General features: G+C 34.8%; 1 protein-coding gene across 2 annotated transcripts in view; it reads left to right on the forward strand.

The window, feature by feature from the left end:
- The window catches only part of MDGA2 (MAM domain containing glycosylphosphatidylinositol anchor 2), an 870,482-nt gene that overhangs the window by 800,790 nt on the left and 49,147 nt on the right, over nt 1-20,545 (forward strand). The gene's annotated exons all lie outside the window — the stretch shown is intronic.

Here is a 20,545-nt window from a genome sequence, read left to right on the forward strand (position 1 = left end):
TATTGCTGAGGAAACTGCAGCCCTCAATTTCTTAATGCATCCACATACAAATAGCTAATAGGTATAAAAATAGAAATAGAAACAAATAACCAGATTTAGATATTCAGTCCTTAACCATGCTGGAGCTTTTCGCTTTTAAGACATTCACCTCTATTGGATGCCTTTTCTCTCCTAAATTTCTGATTAACATTTTTTGTTAAGTAATGTCCTTAATTTTTACGATAAAATTCTAGTAGTAGGTGTGTGAGCTACATATAGCTTCAAAAACTACCATTTTAAATAGCTATAAAAAAGGACAGATGCAACAAAAAGTTCTACTTGAAATAGAAGGAAAAATATAAAAAAGGACTTCATTTCCCCACAAGTCTAGGAGATTCATGGGGGTCATGAGTATATTCCTTAGTACTGCAAAATCCAGCTGATGTGCTAACAAACTGCATTTTAAACATTTTTCTTAAGTTTAATTTGTTTAGTTTGAGAGATAGGGTGCGGGGGAGGGGCTGAGAGAGAGAGATGGAGAGAGAGAATCTCAAGCAGGCTCCACACTGTCAGTGCAGAGCCTGATGCAGGGCTTAAATTCACTAACCATGAGTTAATGACCTGAGCCAAAATCAAGAGTCAGGCACTTAACTGACTGAGCTACCCAGGTGCCCCTTAAACTTTTTTTTTTTTTTTTTTTTTTAAGAAAGAATGAAAGGGAGAGGGAGAGAGAGAGAGAGAGAGAGAGGGAGAGGGAGAGGGAGAAGGAGAGAAGGAACAAGCTGGGGAGGGACAGAGAGAAAGAGGGAGAGAAAGAATCTCATACAGGCTCCATGCCTAGCACAGTACCTGACATGGGGCTCATTCTCACAGCTGTGAAATCATGACTCAGACACTTAACCAACTGAGCCACCCAGGGATCCAACTGCATTTTAAGTAATATAGAATTTCTCTTTCATGGTAATTTTTGTAAGATCATTTGTTCATTATCTGACTTTCCTGATTTATTTGACTAATCACACTTATTACTCTAATATGTTATTAGTTAATTATTATTATCATTTAGCATTGTTTCCCACACCAAAATGCTAGCTTTGTGAAACCTGGGCAGTTTTCTTTTATTATTATTCCTATTATTGTTGTGGTGTTTTTTTATTGTGCATTCGTGGTGTCTATATATGGGATACTATATATCTTAGTTTACTTAAGTGCCTGACATATAGTATGTGTTCAGTAATTTTTTTAGTAAATTATTGCTACATATGATAAAAATTTCACTAATTATCACTTTTGTGGATATTGAAAATAAAAAAAGAAAAAGTAATAATTCCAATATTAAAACTTTTTCAAAATTGAAATCTGGGTGACACTGTTTAAAAAATAAACTAAAACTAATTTAGAAACAGAAATGGCTATATGAAGACATTATACCACTCTACATTTGCATATGGTTTACATAAAACCCTTTCTTGTAAAGCAAGGGACAAGTGGGAGCAAATAAGTCGCACTTATGTATACCATGAAAAGGGGGATGAAAGAATGAAGCTCATCGGTGAGTCTGGAGTTGGACCCTAGCAGCAACTGTTTGCCTTAAAAAGTTACTGCTGAAAACTCCACAAGCCCGAGTAAAATTGTCGTTGGTGATGAATGATGAAGATCTTTGCACGAGCCACAGTATCTCTCTTTAAGTTTTACTTCTAGGCTTAGCCATAGCTCTTCAATTAAGACTGCCTCACCAAGATGGTCCAGGGAAACTCCAGCCTTGGCCACAGGCTTAGTTCTTATTTAAACTCTAGCAGTGAGCCTGGGTCCTGAAAGGAAAGCAAAGGTGTAAACATGGATTTCTGAAGTGGTTGGGAAAGCTAGAGGCCATTACAGGTTGTTGAAATAGCATTTACAATGATATAGAAGCATGGAATAAAAGATTTTTGGTCTGTTTTTACTCATTGTGTTTTCCCCAGTGCCCAGAACTATGGCGCATAGTTGTGGTAGAGTAAATATATGCTGAATAAATGAATGAATCCAAGTACCATAATATAGCGGGACATCAATTCTAGGTTTGATTTTTCTTTCCTTACAGTTTAAAAATATTGCTTCATTGTCTTTTGTATGCACTAGTGCTACTGAGAAGCATGATGCCAATGTGATATTTCATCTTGATTGTTGAATAACCCCTGCTTGGTAGAATCTTCCAATATTTTCTTTCTCTTTGATATTTTTAAGTTTTACTATAACAAGTGAAAGTGTGTTTGAGTGTCTTTTTCTCACCCTTATGTATACGTTTCAGTAATTACAAAGTCTTTCGGTATGAAGTCATTTTAAACTAAAAAAAAACTTTTATTTTGAAATAATTATGGATTCATGAGAGATTACACAGAAATAACAGGGAAGTTCCATGAACCACTCCTCCTGCCCATTCCGAAGCCATAAGAGAGTATATTGTCAAAACCAAGAAATTGACATTGATATAATCCACAGAGTTTAATGAGAATTCACCAGTTATGCAGGCACTCATTTGCCTCTGTGGGAAACTTATTTTACTCTTACTTTGGAAATGCTTTGTCACGTGTAATTATTTTCTCAGAGAAAGATGAATAGGAAGGAAAGAAAATACTCAGGTTACCAATCTTCCTGCAACTATTGTTATCCATTCCCAACCTGTTATACCTGGTGTGATTAATTTTTGGCTTCTCAGGGGAAAAAGCCTGAATAGTGATCAATCCATAACAATGATGAGAGTGGGGGGAGGAAAAAAACAATTATATGCTAACCTATATCCTCTTTGTGATGTGACCCTTTTTCCATTAGGGTCTCTAATTTTCCCCTCAGGTCATTAATCAACTTCTTGCTTTTAAGGAGTCTTGGGGTTGGGTTTGGAAAAAGGCAAAAATCCTATAAATTTCCTTTTTTATGGACAACCACATCATTGACTATTAAATACTACCTTTCCTTAATCTGACCTAAAATCTATATCATGTTCCAATATTTTGTTGATGCTATCTGTCTAATTAAAATGATTGATATTCTTTGTCTGAATTGCTTGGGTAACCTTGATGTAACATTTCAGTATCCTGCCAAACCCCTACTCCCCATCCAGTCTTGCAGTCTTACCCTAGAATATTTGCTTTTAATCTCTTTTTTTCCCAACTTCCATATATTTTCTTTAAAGGAGCCATTAAACCATATGTGTATATCATTACCTTACATTATTCATAAAGTACCACAGAACATGTCAATGAATAATGTTCTCTTTGCCTCTCAAACATACCATGTCTAAATCCTGACATACTCTGTCTGAAGCCTGGTCTTCCTTCAGTGTCCCCATTACACTGAATAGTCTCATCCTCCATGCCCTTACTCAAGCCAGAGAGAACTGGGAATAATTCTTGACTCTTACCTTTATTCCATATCCAAGCCATCCAATTTCCACCAATTTTATCTCTTGAATATTCCTAAAATTCTTTTACCTTTATCCAACTCTTCTATGATCATCAAGTCCAATTTCTTGCCAAATTACGAGACTTTTGCTGAATAAACTCTTGCCTCCTCCAAATTGTTTTCCATAATTAACCATATATTTTTAATTGCTAATATTTTTGTTTTTTTATCTGATCTTGTGAATATATTAAGAATTCTAGCATATGTTATGGAAATATTCTTCCATATACTTATCTTTTCATTTTAATGTTATTTTTACTGTGCCTATTTTTAAAATTTTTATACAATTGAATTTTTCCATCTTATGGTTTCTGAATTTGAAGTCTTCTTGGAAAAGCCTAGCACACTCAAAGATCTAAACAAAATCTTAAATTTTTACTTCTAATACTTTTGTAGTTTCATTTTTTTATTTTAAAATTAGGATCTAAATTCCACATATGAGTGGAAATCATATGGTAGTTGCCTTTCTCTGACTGACTTATTTCGCTTAGCATAATACTCTCTAGCTCCATCCACATCCATTGCATATTAACAAAACAGGGAAAAAAGAAAAAAAGAAGCAAACCATGAAAGATACTCTTAATGATAGAGAAAAAACTGAGGGTTGCTGTTGGGGAGATGGTGGGGGAAGGGTTAAATGGATGGTAGATATTAAGGAGGGCACTTGTGATGAGCACTGAGTGTTATGTTGTATGTAAGCGATGAATCACTGAATTATACACTTGAAAGTAATATTATACTGTATGTTAACTAAATGGAATTTAAATAAAAATCTGAAACAAAAAGGAAAGACAATTAAGTCTAGCTATAATTTATGTAAGTAAATTTTCCAATTAAAGAAAATAGATAAAGATGATTACACTCCCCAAACTAGCCAGATCCTATGTTAATCGTGCTATGCATCCCCAGCTCATAATTACACATTTTTCTGTGATAATTAAATTAATCTCTGTCTTACTGCACCCTTTCCACCTATGTACCGTTTGCTTCTCAGTAACAGTAACACTAGTAGGGGGGCTAGCAGATGTAATTATTATTGTATTAGCTAACACATATGTAATGCTTACTTTGTGTTAAACATTGTTTTGAGTGCTTTACATGTATTAATTCTTTTAATCCCTGCAACATCTCAGTAAGGCAGTTACTAGGTTAGAGTTTAAGTTCTAGAAGAACAAGGATTCTGTCTCAGTTGTTTCAGTAATAGGCTCTCAGTAGATGGCTTTGAATGAGAATCAATCAATGATACTGTGCAACATTTTTCATTGAAATAAAATATAATTGATACTTGTTCTTAAAATTGCAGTTTCAAAATGTTAAATGGCCACAATATACATAACATAGTGATTGACTCTGTTTTCTTTTTTTTTTTTTTTTTTTTTTTTTTTTTTTTTTTTTTTCAACGTTTATTTATTTTTGGGACAGAGAGTGACAGAGCATGAACGGGGGAGGGACAGAGAGAGAGGGAGACACAGAATCAGAAACAGGCTCCAGGCTCTGAGCCATCAGCCCAGAGCCCGACGTGGGGCTCGAACTCACGGACCGCGAGATCGTGACCTGGCTGAAGTCGGACGCTTAACCGACTGCGCCACCCAGGCGCCCCATTGACTCTGTTTTCAAAAACAATATTTTAAGAAAAAATTTTTACATTTATTATTTTGAGAGAGAGAGACAGAGTACAAGATGGGGAGGGTCAGAGAGAGAGAGAGATTGGAAGAGAGAGAATTCCAAGCAGGCTCTGCACTGTCAGGACAGAGTCCTGTGAGGGGCTCAATTCCATAAACTTCAAGATCATGACCTGCGCTGAGATCAAGAGTCAGACCGTTAGCTGACTGAGCCACCCAGGCAACCCCCAATATTTTAAGAACATTTTGATGATTAAGACATTTTTCTAGAAATTCACAGGAATGCAGGGCAGATATGAGGATGATATCAAGTTCAGCAGAGAGTGATGTTAGATTATATGTTTAGTAAATATATATTAATAAGGAGTAATAAGTATGGATTTCATGTGTAGATAAATGGAGATATTACGAGTTTTCTGGAAAAGCATTTAAAAATACTTATTATGTAATAAGACACTGGTTGCTTCATTTATCAATTATTTTGTTTCATTTTAGGGGGCATGTAAACAGTATTTCATTAAATAAAAGACTGTTGGTATACTGCCGTTCCCATATTTACTAAGGAAAACTGTAGAATAATTTCAGTAATTGTCTTTTTCCTAATATTGGAATCAGTTTTGTGTTATAGAAAACGCATATATCTAGCTAACCATCTATAGTTGATGGCATTTTTTTAGAATGAGGTACATTCTGGCTTCTAAAAATGTTCCTCTTAAGTGTGATATATAAAAAGAAGTATGAAAATGTGATTATACAGCAGTATGACACATCTTTAGTTTAAATTCTAACAACTTATATATTTTGATACTTTTCCTTTAATAAGAAAACTTTGCTGGAACTATGTGATACATTCAGGGTTCTAGTACAGCATTATAGTGTATTAGATTATTGTTCATTGAAAGTTTACTTCTCTGCAGTTCTGGTCTTTGGGAAGAGTATATCCTATATTCACAGATGTGAAACTTGGTTATGTGATTTGCCTTTGCCATCATGGAATATGTGTAGAAACGATAGATGCTAGTTCTAAGAACAGTCATTAAAAGCCTGGCATAATTCTACTCATCCTCCAAAACCATCTGACTTCATCAGTGATAAAACCTGCTTTAGGTAGTATGGTGGTCCAAGAAGGATAATAGACTGGAGCCAAGCCCAACTGGGAAAAGCTTAAATAATCTGAAACCCAACCAACCTATTGATGTACAAGCAAGAAATAAACGCTTATTGTTTTATGCCATTAAGAATTTCTGGTTATTTGCTACACAAATTATTGTTGTGTCATAACTAGATGAAACTAACATACTTTTATTATTTTTTACCTTGATATATCTTATATTGCAATTTTGCAAAGTGAATCTTTGACAGAAAACAGTGCTAACAAAGCCATACTCTTATTAGAAATGTCCAGAAAATTGTATTTTACAGCTTTACATTGAGTAAATTCAACAGTCTGGGTTTTTTCCCCTTAATATATATGGAAAAAGAAACAATTTGTTGGTATCTATAGTAATTAAGATTACGTATAAACATATGAAACTGAAAAGAGCAAAATAATAGGAGCTTAAATGAGATATATGTTTATTTCTTTCTCACAAAGAATCAGTTCAGACTTCGGTAGGCCAATGTTGATGTGTGCTCCACAGTATCATTAGAGACCTAAGTTTATAGCTTTCTTTTTCATTACCAGAGGACATGACTTTCATGCTTGAGGTTACCTGATGACCTAAGGTTGCTGTAGAACTTGACACATCACAGGTGAATCACTCACTATAATTGAGTAAAGGCAAAGATCAAACAAACAAAAACTTAAAAAACAACAAATGATTAAAAAGCCTTTCTAATTGATTAGGCTGTCTTCCCTAGCCTTCCCAAAAGCACCAAGCAGCATTTCTACTTCAATCTCATTGGCCAGGATTAGGTCACATGCCCACATCTTATTTAAAGGGAAGCCCAGAAATTAGCAGCCCTAAAAGCTGAGTTCTCTTCCTAAAGAGCAAGGGGACTGGAAATGGGTTAGAAAGTAGCATTCCCTGTGACATTGCTTTGTATTTTCACCGAGAAAATTGTATCCCATTGGTCATAAAATCACTAAAAAATAAAACTTTATATTTTACAAAATTCAAAACTAAACTTTCTAAGACTCAAAAACTGTGCATAGAGTTTATATTTAAACTGTGCTTTAATATGTTTTATATAAAATTTCAGTATTGTTGTCCACTCACCTTCCACTCTCAATTTAACACTGCTACAATATAAAAAGAAATTACTCTGTGTGGTTCCTCATTGTTATTGTTTTCTCGTGCCAACCTAGTTGGGTGAATTTGAATTAAGAAATACATGTATCAGTCCAGGAACTTGTGTAATGTTTCCCATGAAAAGAGAATATTATTGACATTTTTATACAAAATACAGTAAGAGATGCTAATTTCTATTTATATATATGTATAACAATTGCTTGTTTTTCTTACTGTTTTTTGTCTAAGCCTATAATGTGAGAACATTTTGATGATTAAGACTTTTTATCGTTGTCAGTAATTGAATTACAGCAATACTACATAAATACATTTAAATTTTTATGTCATTATTTTCTATTATATAAAGTTTATGAAGATATTAACCTGAGGCTTCTCCCTATGAGCGTTAAAATTGATTGCCCAAGTAGATACATATTTAAGTCATATCAAGCTGAAATAGTCTAACAAAACTTAGAAAATATTCATGGGGACATTATAGATTTCAACTAAGTTAAATTGAGTAATTTGTCAACGTACATACTGAGTGCTCAATAAAGTTAGCTATTATTTTAAATAATATTAGAAAAGAGTAATCAAAGTTACTTCAGTGGCAATATGTAGGATGGGTAGGAATTGGAAACCACTAGAAGCAAAGAATTCAGTTAAAAGACTATTAGAAGTTGTTGATGAGATATGGAAAGTCAGCATTTACAGCATTAAGATATAAAACTATTAGTAATAAACTCAGAACATAGAAGTAAAATATCACACCAGGTTATTCATAAAAATAATTGAAGGAAGTGATGATGACTCCCTTATATCAAAGAAATGCCAAAATTAAATGACAATTCAAAACCCTAAAGACTGATCTATTTGTAAATTCTGGAAACAGTAACTTATGAAGAAAAATGCTGACTAAGCTGCTTAATTCATAATTAGTCTTTAGGCTGAGGTGTCCTTTCACCTGCTGATCCAAGCATGGCAAAAAAATTATTACACTATGTTATTTCCAAACTTGATAGGAAACCAGTTTTTCTTCCATAGTAATTTATCATTATCTGCTAAAGAATGATTATTTTTACTGTTATATATGGTCTTTTGGGTGGTTTTCAATGTTATGTTTTGTCTTAAGAGATGAAAATAATAAATTCATGGTTGAAGGGATTTGCCAGTAATACACACAAATTCTTTCCCAAGGCAATATGAAATACCCCCCGTCACTTAATGATTTACATAACAGTTATGATCACAGAACTCAGCACAACCAGAGCATACATTCACTGGAGTCTCAAAATAAAATTCACAAAGCAGAATGTGAATTCTCTTAAACTGTCAGGACTCACAAAATCAAAAGCTTTTTGTGTGACTAGACTCTCTTCCTAAAGAAAGAATCGTTATCTTATATCTGTCATGCACTGCTGTGTAGTTCAGTTCAACATAATTAGGCCCTCCTAATTATGTAAAAGTCTTTTATCACTTTTCTAAGGGAATGTGAATAAAATGCACATTGGTCAGAAAAAAAATTATGAAAGCAATACATTGAATATAATGATAAGAAGTGGAGAATAGTGATTAAGATTAGGAAAGTTGCCTTGAAACTGGACAGTATTGGGTTTCTGTCTCGACTCTTGCTACTTACCAGCTATGTGTCCTGAAAAAGTTTATCAGTTCTGTAAGTTTTAGTTGAGGAAATAAGGATAAAATACTAATCTCATTGGATTTTTATAAAAATTAAATTAGCGGCACCTAGGTGACTCGGTTGAGCATGTTTGATTTCATCTCAGGTCTATTTCGTTGTCTCTGGTCATGATCTCATTGTTTGTGAGTTCAAGCCCTGTGCTGGGCTTTGTGCTGTCAGTGTGGAGCCTGCTTGGGATTTTCTTTCTCCCTCTCTCTCTCTTCCTATCCTGGCTTGCACACTCTCTCTCTCAAAATAAATAAACATTAAAAAGAAAAAACAATTCTACATATTTTACTAGAATAGGTGAAAATATGAGAATATGGATACGATTTAAAGTTAATTATTTACCTCACTGAATTGTTTGAGATTAAATTAAATAATAACTACAATGTTTAGAACAGATAGTAGTCACTCAATACATATTAGCTGTTTAATAACATTCTCATGTAATTCTTCTAATATATTTGTAAATGTTATATTGGGAATGTAAGTTAAGTCACATAAAAATATATATACTAAGCAGTTAGACTATGTAAAATGTCGGTCTTTGTTCTCAACCCCTTCTCTTAGTGGTTAGCTGTCACTAAAACTAAATTTTTTTTCAGGGAGCTAAAAGGCCTCCTTTTATTCAAAATTCTGTTCTATAGTTGTCTTAATTTTTCCGGAACTGCATTTTTTACTTTAAGTCATAAAACCTTTAATATATCTAGAAAGTTTTCGGCTCTATTTTTCTTCTGTTTCTTCCTTTTCTATGGTCATTAAGAAATGTTTCATTTGGTTGTAGCTGTAGACTTTGTTGTAGGTGCCTAATGTTTCATTCTCATTTTTTAAAAATCATCCTTGGAATATATTTATAAGGCCTTTCATTTATATACCAGTGATATTTACCAGAGACTCTGCCTCTGTCTCCAGTTCACATCCCCACAGACAGCACTGGCTCCTTAGGTAGACAAGGAAAGAAAACTTAGCAAAACAGCATGAAAGACTGATATTCAATGAAGCTGTGGACCCATTCATTGTTGTCTTTACCTGAAGGTTGTTTTGTTCTTTTCTTTCATTTGCAATCAAGCAACTATTATGATAAGGAATGTAAATTAGAAAAACTTTCAACACAGTCAAAGCTAAATGCAGTAGCTTTGTAAAAGTCTTTCTTGACATTAGTTTACTATGTAAGTTAAAAACTTTGATTGCACAAGGGCAGTTGGGAGTTTGAATATTAACAAATGCATGTTTTTAAATTATTGCAATTTTTTTTTGTCCACTGCTGGATTGTTATTTAAACTTACAACAGAGGACACTGAGGTTTATGGTCCAAGGATATGAAGACACATTCCGGGAATGTGAAGGCAAACCTACAAACGATATACTACCACAAAATCAAAAAAATGGCAAATGAGCTTTGAGTAGATTTTATAACATCTAAGCAAAACAGTAGCCTTGGAAGCCTAAGCTTCAAGTCAGATGGAGGTTTGTGGTAGTGGAAGTGGGCAGGGGTAGTTGAAGGAGAAAAAGTCCTGAGTTCCAAAGCCTTTGTGTCAGGAATAAAAACATTGGGAAAAATTCCAGTGCAAGTACGCAGAATCTCCAGGCATGAGGAATATTTTATAAAAGTGAAAGAAGAACAATAGAATAATTCTTAAACATTCCCTGAGAAAGGCACCTATAAGCCACATGAGTAGGAAAGCTGTGGGCTCACCTCCTAATGATAGCAGGAAGAATGCAAGACTGGCCTGGAAGCTTGGGATGCTGCCTGGGTGAGCCCTCAAGTGGCACAACAGCCCAGACTGAGCCAGATTTTCAGGTACTGGGGCCTGCTAGTCTTTTGCTTCATGCAAAAGGGGGTGCAGTCAGAATTTACTAAACCTCTGAAAAAGGGGAGAGACAGTGCTGTTAGACCCAAAGAACCCGAGATTTGCCAAAGATGTAGGCTGAATAGAAATAACTTTTTTATTTATTTTTTTTAAGAGAGCATGAATAGGGGAGGGGCAGAGAGAGGAGGACAGAGGATCCGAGAAGGGGCTTGATACTGATAGCAGCAAGCCCAACATGGGGCTGGAAAGTAGCCCTGGAACCTGAGCTGAAGTTGAACACTCAGCTGAGCCACCTGGGTGCCTAAAAGGCTGAATAGAAATATTGACCCAGAGCCCAAGGCAGTTTCAAAGTTATGAGCCAGTATAGGACAAGAAAGACCATATGAAATTGACTAACTCTGAGAGATTACCTACCCGTAAGAAACAGGATAATCTAAGCAATAGACATCCTCTCTAATACCATGCCAAGAGCTTTTAAACTAGGGAATGGGTTTAATTTCCCAGGTAGTACCCAGTACTAAGTGATTGTTTTTTTTTTTGTTTTTTTTGTTTTTTTTTTTTTAGTTTTTTTTTAAAATGTTTGTTTAGTTTTGAGAGAAAGAGACATGGAGCATGAGCTGTGGAGAGTCAGAGAGAGAGAGGGAGGGAGACACAGAATCTGAAGCAGGCTCCAGGCTCTAAGCTGTCAGCACAGAGCCAGATGTGGGGCTCAAACTCAGGAACCATGAAATCATGACCTGAGCCTAAGTCGGATGCTTAACCAACTTAACCACCCATGGGCCCCAAACTGATTGGTTTTAAAACCTGAGTTTATCAAGTTCAAATCTTAAACATATTGAGTTTAACTTGAATTGTCAAGAATTAGTTGTTTTTTTAAATTACTTTTTCATCATCAGAATGAGGAAAGCAAAATTCAATTTTATAAAAATAAAGAATATTCAGTTTCCAGGAGAAGCAAATGACGAGTCCCACACTTTGATTGCTACTGAATGTAGCTTTCCAATACCCCTCAGTTTCATACAGTAACATTATTTTGAACCTCACCCTTTGGAATCAGATTTACCAGATATAGTATGGTAGTTAGTGTACCTACTACTATTTAATATAACATCAAAGGAGTTTTTAATCATGCAGAATCTCATCACCTTTAAAACAGATGTTCTTATTTTGCATAACCTTTCCATGGACTTATGTATTTTATGGAGCCACACTCATATTGTTTACATTTTGCACTCTGCTACTTTAACTGTACATGATATCTTAGACATTTCCACATTTCTTCATTGTCTTCAAAATTATAACATTCATCACAGTGGTAAACCATAATTCCTTAAATAACTTTCCCAAAAGAAGTTATCAACCACTTATTAACTGAGATCACTATTATGTAGCATCTATTATTTTGTTTATGGATAAATCTGAAATTAAAATATACATGGAAACATGCATTACTTACATTAAATTATGAGAATGTGTTTTTAAGTCAAACGATTTTAGTGTCACTATGGCTGTTATTGAATTTTACAAATAAGATTACAACAGAGTACTAGGTCATTTGTCCTGAAAGACAGCACTTCTATCCTTCCTCAATTCTGTCTCTCCACCCCACCTTTCTAGTGTTCCATATTTGGATCCATAATATGGTATTTATTAAAATGAATTTGCCAGCATTTAGGCAATAGAGTAAATTACTTAGCAGACATTATTGTCTAATCAGATACATATTTTCCTCTGTATAGATCTCTATCAATTTGATGGTTACCCTCACTTGCATTATTTACATTATTTTAACTCTGACTTAAACACAGATCCCTACATGCTTTCTAAAAAACCTTTAATACGGCAATGTGACATACACTGAGACAAAAGGCACTGTTTACTTGGCAATGACCTTGGCCATGTCACATTTGGAAATGCAATTAAATGCCATAGGTGTTGCCCACATACCTCAGAAGGTAACACAAAATCTTCAGTTGTAGATGAAGCGGTCTGTTGAAGGACTAGTTACAAATCAGTCTGCCAAAAGCTTCAGGCTAGTTTCAACTAAAGCTACATAGCTTTCACTAAACACGATTCAATTAAGAACAATAATACTAGCTTCCAAAGAAGAATTGCAGATGAAAACTATTAAACATCTGTATATTTAAAAATATGTACTGTCACTTCCAAAGGCATTAATTGTTTATGATATTAAGCAAAGCCTGAAAAAAACAAACATTTCAAGGGTGTTGAAAAAATGGCTCTAATTCAGAAGAATTCATACCAAGTGTGAAAAGAGTAAGACACAAATTTGTAGTAACAAAGGAAGAAAGGGTATGTAATTAAAGGCTAAATGTATACTATTAGTAATAGAAAATAGAAATAAGGTACCTTTAATGCTATGTTATTATTCCTTTATCCTCTCAGGTGTATTAAAGTAATAGTGCATCTTAAAGCCTATGTCACCTTTATTTGAGGCTATAAGACATCTGGATTTTAACCCACTGAAATGTTATCTTAGCTAGTTTATATTCTATGGGGAAATTATATGAGTGTATGATTTAGGGTCTGCAATACCTGGATTTTTAACATCAGCTGTTATTTTTATTAGCAACGTACCTGGTAAACAAACATGAATGGAAGTTTCCTATAATATAGGTATATCAATATTTTTCTTTCATTTTACAGCAAAATAAATCATATAAACCATGTATATGTCTTGTATTCAGTTGGTGGACTCTCTCTTCTCCTTTAGGGTCCTCATTTAGACAGTATCTTTCATTGGAGTTCATTATCAGGCTGAAAAAGCTTTATAGTCCAAAAGGACTTCCTCCCCGAACCGCATTTCAGAGTCCACTGCAGACTTCTACTTAAAGGAGCTAATTTTGTTCCTTTTAAAACTAAAAAAATTAAATTAATATTTCCCCCCTGAAACCTTTTCAACAATGGCCTTTTAGTTATCATCTGTGGTTAAAAACAGCAAACTGCAGCTTTTAATAAAATGATTCATTGTAGGGGATTTTTAGGTTTTGAGGTCATCCCCTAAATCATTTGAAAAGAATGTATCTCCAAGGAAAAGTAAGTTAAATGGAAATTTTTTTAACACCTGAAATGATAAGAATTTTTTAACACATTGCTTTCATATGAACATGTTTATGGGGTATGCTCTGGGACTGTCATTTGTAGTTATGATTTGGGTCCTGTGTTCTCTGAAGGTTTTGTGGTATTACCTCCAAACATTGTGCTAATGTTGCATTTTCTTCTGTAGTGTGCAAACACTACATTTAGTTTTGCATTTTTACGTTTTACACAGCTCACTGAGATACAATATAAAATATTTAGTTGCTTATTCCTCAACTGCAGAAGTGTATACTTTCATTACAGCTTTAAATTAAAGAATTGGGATCAAAATTGTTGCTTTTTTAATACACATGTGAAGTTATGTATTCTAGAGTTTGCAGTAAGTAACAACATCAATGTATCTGCCACTAAAATTACTTGAGTAGAACATCCCATTATAACCACAGAATACCTACAATCTTCCCTTGGGATGTACTACAAATATTGAGTGGTTTTGAACTTATATTAACATCCAGAAGAGTATACCTTGATTAAACTTGTTTGTCGTTAGATAGCAGTTAAATGTCAAATTATTCTGTATGTATTTTTGTGAGTTTGAACTTCTTTTACTATTTTCTGAAATAATAGTACTTTGCCTTTAGTTTAAAACCTAAAAACAGTGAAAGAAATTGGCATTTACATTATATTACTTTATAGAATACTTAACCTCCAGAACTAATAGGAACCTTGCAGTATCTAGTATCAACTATGCATGAGTAAAATAGTTTCTGTGCAATTAGGTTTTATGTTCCATTTTTACTCCTGTATATGAATTCAGTGATTGTATGTGGTTATCGGTAACTACGTTGGATTTCCTGCTGCACTCCTTGGGGGCCAGTTAAATACACACTGCATGTTAGAATTTAATCTTATCACATCTTTATCAAGCTAATGACCAGACACTGCAGGTTTAAAAATAATTAAGAATTTGTTCCTGGATTATAATCTATATGCAAGAAAAAGTACAATAAGTGTGTAATAACTAAATAAATAAGGCTCTGTTATAAACAAAATAAAAGGAAGGAATAAATTCTAGGGAAGCAGGAAAAAGTGATGAGTGTTGAGGTTATTTTTGGTGCAACCAAATTTTGCAGTTGCTACTCTCTGGCTATATGACCTTAGAAGCATTACCTTAACTTCTCTCTGCCTTAGCTTCCTCATTTGCAAACTAAGGCCAGTATTAGATCCTACTTACTAGGAGTTGTGGTAGATTAAATATAACAAGTATAATACAGTTAACATACTGCTTGGTACATAGTAAGGACTAATAGATGTAGTGGGTGGGGGGTTGTTTCTGTTTTTGTTGTTTTGTTTTGTTGTTTTAACTTGACCTAACCATACAAGTTAGGCAGTAATCAACGTAGAGGTGTGAGAAGAAGCTACTAGTATCAATGAGGTGGTCTAGCAAGACTGAGCTGTGCCTCATCCAATGTAGCCCCGGGATCATATGCACCTAAATTGCCTTGTAAAGGAAGAGGTGGTTTTTAAAAATTACATTTCTAAACTCATTGGAAAATTGTATTTCTAGACCTTATTAAAGAAGAAACACTGGTGCTTAAGACTAAGAATTTTGGTTTTTAACAAGATTGCACCATGATACTCATGCATGCCAAAATGTGAGAACCACTGATACAGAGTATCAAAAATACAGCATATAAAACTCTGGAGACCATCAACACTTAGAACTCAGGAAAAGGAGAAGCTGCCCATCAAGGAAAGGGGAGTAGCCACAGATCTAGATGTAGGAAGCAACACAAGGCCCCACTGCCTCAGAGTCTAAGAAAATTCACAATTGCCTGTCTCTTTTATTCTACAGCTCTCTCTTTGAAGAACAAAGAGAAATATTTCAGGCATACACACAAATAATACCATCATAATTTGTATATCTATCACAATCTAAAGAAACAACAATAACAAAAAAATCACCAAATGGAGTGAAGTCCTTTGTTTACTGCTCACAATTAAATCTTCTCTTGGTGCTCTCCTAACCTACCTGACCAGTATCTTGAACTTAGTATTTACTTTTTTCTTCATTTCTTTATACCCAATACATATCTATGCATCCTTCAAAATGCGTACTTTGAACTTAATTTTTATAACATGCCTGTTTCAAAATTCAGTTTGCTCAATATGACTTTCGTGAAATTTGTCCATGGTAATACGTGTTGCTAAGGTTCATTTTTCGTGCTATATCTTGTATTATATTTTATGAAGAGTCTATAATTTTATTATTTTATCTCTTATTGTGGTTCAGATCATTTTCTGTGATTACTATGCCATGGATATTTCTGTTTCCTTGTGTACAAATACAAGAGTTTGTCTGTTTTCATTGTAATATTGTTTTTATTGCCAAATGGCTCTTCAATTTACATACTCATCAAGACTGTATTTTTAGAAGACCATTTTCCATGGATGTCTCGCCTTTTTTAATATCTTGTGTTCAAAAGCACTGTCTTTTTTTTCCAGCCTATCTTTTCAAGGTCATTTGCATAGCAGACATCCTTGGAAAATAGAGATATTGTCTCCCTCTAGGGCAGAGGGAGCAGAGATCTGTTTCACATCCAGTATAATAATTAATTTCCCTTTTCTGTAATGGTTGAGCAGGTTTTGTTACTGTCAGTTTTAAAGTACTAAGGTTTTTTTTAAGTTTTTATTTAAATTCCAATTAGTTAACATACAGTATAATATTAGTTTCAGGTATACAATTTGGTGATTCAACAGTGCCATACACTGTCCATTGCCCATCACATGTGCCCTTCTTACTCCCCATCACCTATTTAACCTATCCCCCCATGCTTCTTCCCTCTAGTAACCATCAGTCTGTTCTCCATAGTTTAAGAGTGATGCCAGGGTGGCTCAATTGGTTAAGTGTCTGACTCTTGGTTTCAGATCAGGTCCTGATCTCACGATTCTTGAGTTCCAGCCCCACAATGGGCTCTGCACTGACAGTACCCTCTTTCTCTCTCTCTGCTCCTCGCCCACTCATGCTGTCTCTCTCTCAGAATAAATAAAGTTTAGGAAAAAACGAGTTGGTGGGGCGCCTGGGAGGCTCAGTTGGGTAAATGTACGACTCTTGACTTCGACTCAGGTCATGATCTCATGGTTCATGAGTTTGAGCCCCCCATCGGGCTCTGTGCTGACAGTGTGGAGCCTGCTTGGGATTCTGTCTCCCTCTCTCTCTGCCCTTCCTCTGCTTTCTCTCTGTCTCTCTCTAAAAATAAATAAAATTAAATTTAAAGAAAAGATCTGTTTCTTGGTTTGAAGCTCAAGAGTATTATGCTAAGCCAAATGAGTCAGAGAAAGACAAATAACATGATTTCTTTCATATGTAGAATTTCAGAAACAAAACAAATGAGCAGAGGTTGGGGAGATACTAAGGATTTTTAAGCTAAGGATCCCCCAGATGTGATACAAACCGTAGGCATGTGCACTTCAACCTGGCCACTTCTGCGTCACCGTCACCACTGTGGGGCTTAGGAGACAAGGGGAACTGATCTGAATGTAACGTTCATGCTGTATTCTGAGTCCTTTTCATTGACCTGGTTGTCTCTAGTCTTCTGCTAGTATCTCTAATACTGTTGACGGCTAACTTCTTGGTTGGTTTGTTTGTTTGTTTGTTTTTTAAGTTGATTTATTCATTTTGAGAGAGAAAGATAGCAGAGGAGCGCAGAGAGAGAGGGAAAGAGAAAGTCCCAAGCAGGCTCCATACTGTCAGCACAGAGCTGGATCTTGAGATCATGACCTGAGCTGAGATCAAGAGTCAGAGGCTTAATTGACTGAGCCACCAAGGTGCCCCCAATGTCTTAGCTTATTAAGTGGAGTAAATTCTTGCCCATCCCTCTACTCCTCCCACCCTGCTGGTTCTTGACAGGAAATTCTCATTGCTTTATACCTACATCAAGCTTTAATATTGTTATTTTATAAGTTTTTGTTTATCTGATGGTGGGAAATAGTATTATGATTTTAATTTCCATTTTCTTGATTCATGATGAGACTGAGCCTTTTCTTTAGTTATTCAGGTTTCCATATCTATGAAATACCTGCTCCTATCAGTCTGATTTTGCTATTGAATTATTTCTCTTAAGTTAGAAGACTGTTAGCTGTACTATTCTAAATATCTTCTTCAAACCTTTGCCTTTATTTTGGCTGCTTAATGGGGAGCATTGATGAGAAGAACTTTGTATATCAAAATTTTAAATTTAATATTAACTTCAAATTTAAGTTTGCCTAATTTATCAGTATTTTCCTTTACTAATTGTGCTTTTCTATTCTGTTTCAGAAAGGAATGTCTTACTTGAAGTCATAATGACATTCTTCTGTATTTTTTTCTAAATGGTTAAACTTTTGCCTTTTAAATTTAAGTCTTATTTGATTTCCAGAGACTTTTTCTATATAAGATGTGAGGTAGACATCAAATTCATGTTTTTTCCATATACATACCAATTTGATGATATATCTTTTTCTGTCTTCTATGTGAAAATCCCCACAAGTATATATATAAAAGCTTTCTGTTTTATTTTATTTGTCATTTTTCTATCCTGCTATAATGGCATATTTGAGATTTACATTTCCAGAAACATAGCAGATTAGGCTATATAATTAAAACTAACCCACACTCAGAAAACAAGCAAATATATAAATATATGCAAAATATCTATATGTACATTTAATTATATATGTATATGTGTGTATATATATTACTAGGTACAAATGTAAGGGAAAATGGAAAATCAAAGTATTTTAATTGGAATGTCCCACTCAAATTGCTTTTGCCTTCAGCTGCTCACCAAGCCAGACAAACTTGAACTTTGAATCTTATAACTTGGCATGGTGAAGCAAGCAGGATTCAAAACACAAGGTCTTCCCAAAGCAAGGGATCACCTCCACTTTAATCTGTGAAAATAAAAGTGAACCATACTGTTGATGTGCATAGGATTGTGTCAGAAACAAAGGCATATCTCTAAAGGAATATATCTGTATTTTAGACTGCAAAGAACCCCCATAAATAGTGTTTTTAGTCACATGGTCAACATACAGTTAAAAATAAGCAAGGTAAGGGGCGCCTGGGTGGCGCAGTCGGTTAAGCGTCCGACTTCAGCCAGGTCACGATCTCGCGGTCCGTGAGTTCGAGCCCCGCGTCAGGCTCTGGGCTGATGGCTCAGAGCCTGGAGCCTGTTTCCGATTCTGTGTCTCCCTCTCTCTCTGCCCCTCCCCTGTTCATGCTCTGTCTCTCTCTGTCCCAAAAATAAATAAACGTTGAAAAAAAATTAAAAAAAAAATAAGCAAGGTAATACAAAGAGAAAAGTGCCAAGAACAAGGATACTATAGACTTCAGATATAAAAATATCAGGTACATGTTTATAAGGTAACTATATTTACGCTACTTATATGAATTTAAAAACCTGAAAATGTATGCAAAGAAAAGAAAATTATGAAGTGACACAACAGATTTTTTTTTAAAGACTTTATTCCTTTAGAGTAGTTTTAAGTTCATTGTAATACTGAGCAGAAGATTCAATGATTCTCCTCCATATACCCCCTGCCCCAGGACAGGCGTAGCCTCCATCAGTAACAACATCCCGCAACAGAGTGGTACATTTGTTACAATTGATTAACTTACACGGATCTACTGTTATCAGCCAAAGTCCATAATTTACATTGGGGTTCACATTTTGTGGGTTTATAATTGCATGTATCCACCATTATATCATCAAGCAGAGTAGTTTCACTGCCCGCCCCCCCCCCCCCCCCCGCCAAATTTTCTGTGCTCAGCTTATGTATCTCTTCCTTCCCCGAACTCCTGGCAACCACTGATCTTTTTACTGTCTCCATAATTTTACCTTTTCCAGAGTGTCATACAGTTGGAATCACTCAGTATGTAGCCTTTTCAGATTGGTTTCTTCCATTTAGTGTATGCATTTAAGTTTCCTCTATGTATTTTCATGTCTTAATTGCTCATTTCTTTTTGGCACTGGTAATATCCATTGTCTGGTTGTAGCACAGTGTATTTGTCCTTTCATCTACTAAAGGACATCTTGGTATCTTCCAAGTTTTGCCCATTGTGAATAAAACTGCTATAGACATCCATGGAAAGAGTTTTGTGCAGACATACTTTCAGCCCCTTTGAGTAAATACCAAGGGACATAATTGCTTGATTATATGGTAAGGGTATGTTTAGTTTTGTAAATAAAACAAACAAACAAACAGACAGACAAACCAAAACTATCCTCCAAATTGGTTATATCATTTTGCATTCCCACCAGCAACGAATAAGAGTTACTTTTGATCCACAGCCTCACCAATATTTGCTGTTGTCAGTGTTCTGGAATTTGACTCTTTTGATAGGTTTGCAGAGGCATCTCATTGTTTTGGTTTGCATTTCTATGATAACATACAGTGTGGAACATCTTTTCTGTTAAGATCCATGGACCATTTTTTAATTGGGTTATTTGCTTTCTTATTGTTGAATTTTGAGAGATCTTTATATATTTGGATGTGCCTTTTGCAAATATATTCTCCTAGTCTGTTCTTGTCTTTCAATACTCTTGGTAGTATCTTTTGTAGGGTAGAAATTTCTAATTCAAAGAAGTCCAGCTTATCAGTTATTTCTTTCCTAGATTGTACTTTTGGTATTATATCTAAGAAGTTGTTGCCAAACCCATGGTCATTTAGATTTTCTCCTAT

This window comes from Puma concolor, chromosome B3 (genome assembly GCF_028749965.1).
Source record: "Puma concolor isolate L17-30 chromosome B3, mPumCon1.1.hap2, whole genome shotgun sequence".
In the NCBI taxonomy this organism is placed as follows: domain Eukaryota; kingdom Metazoa; phylum Chordata; class Mammalia; order Carnivora; family Felidae; genus Puma; species Puma concolor.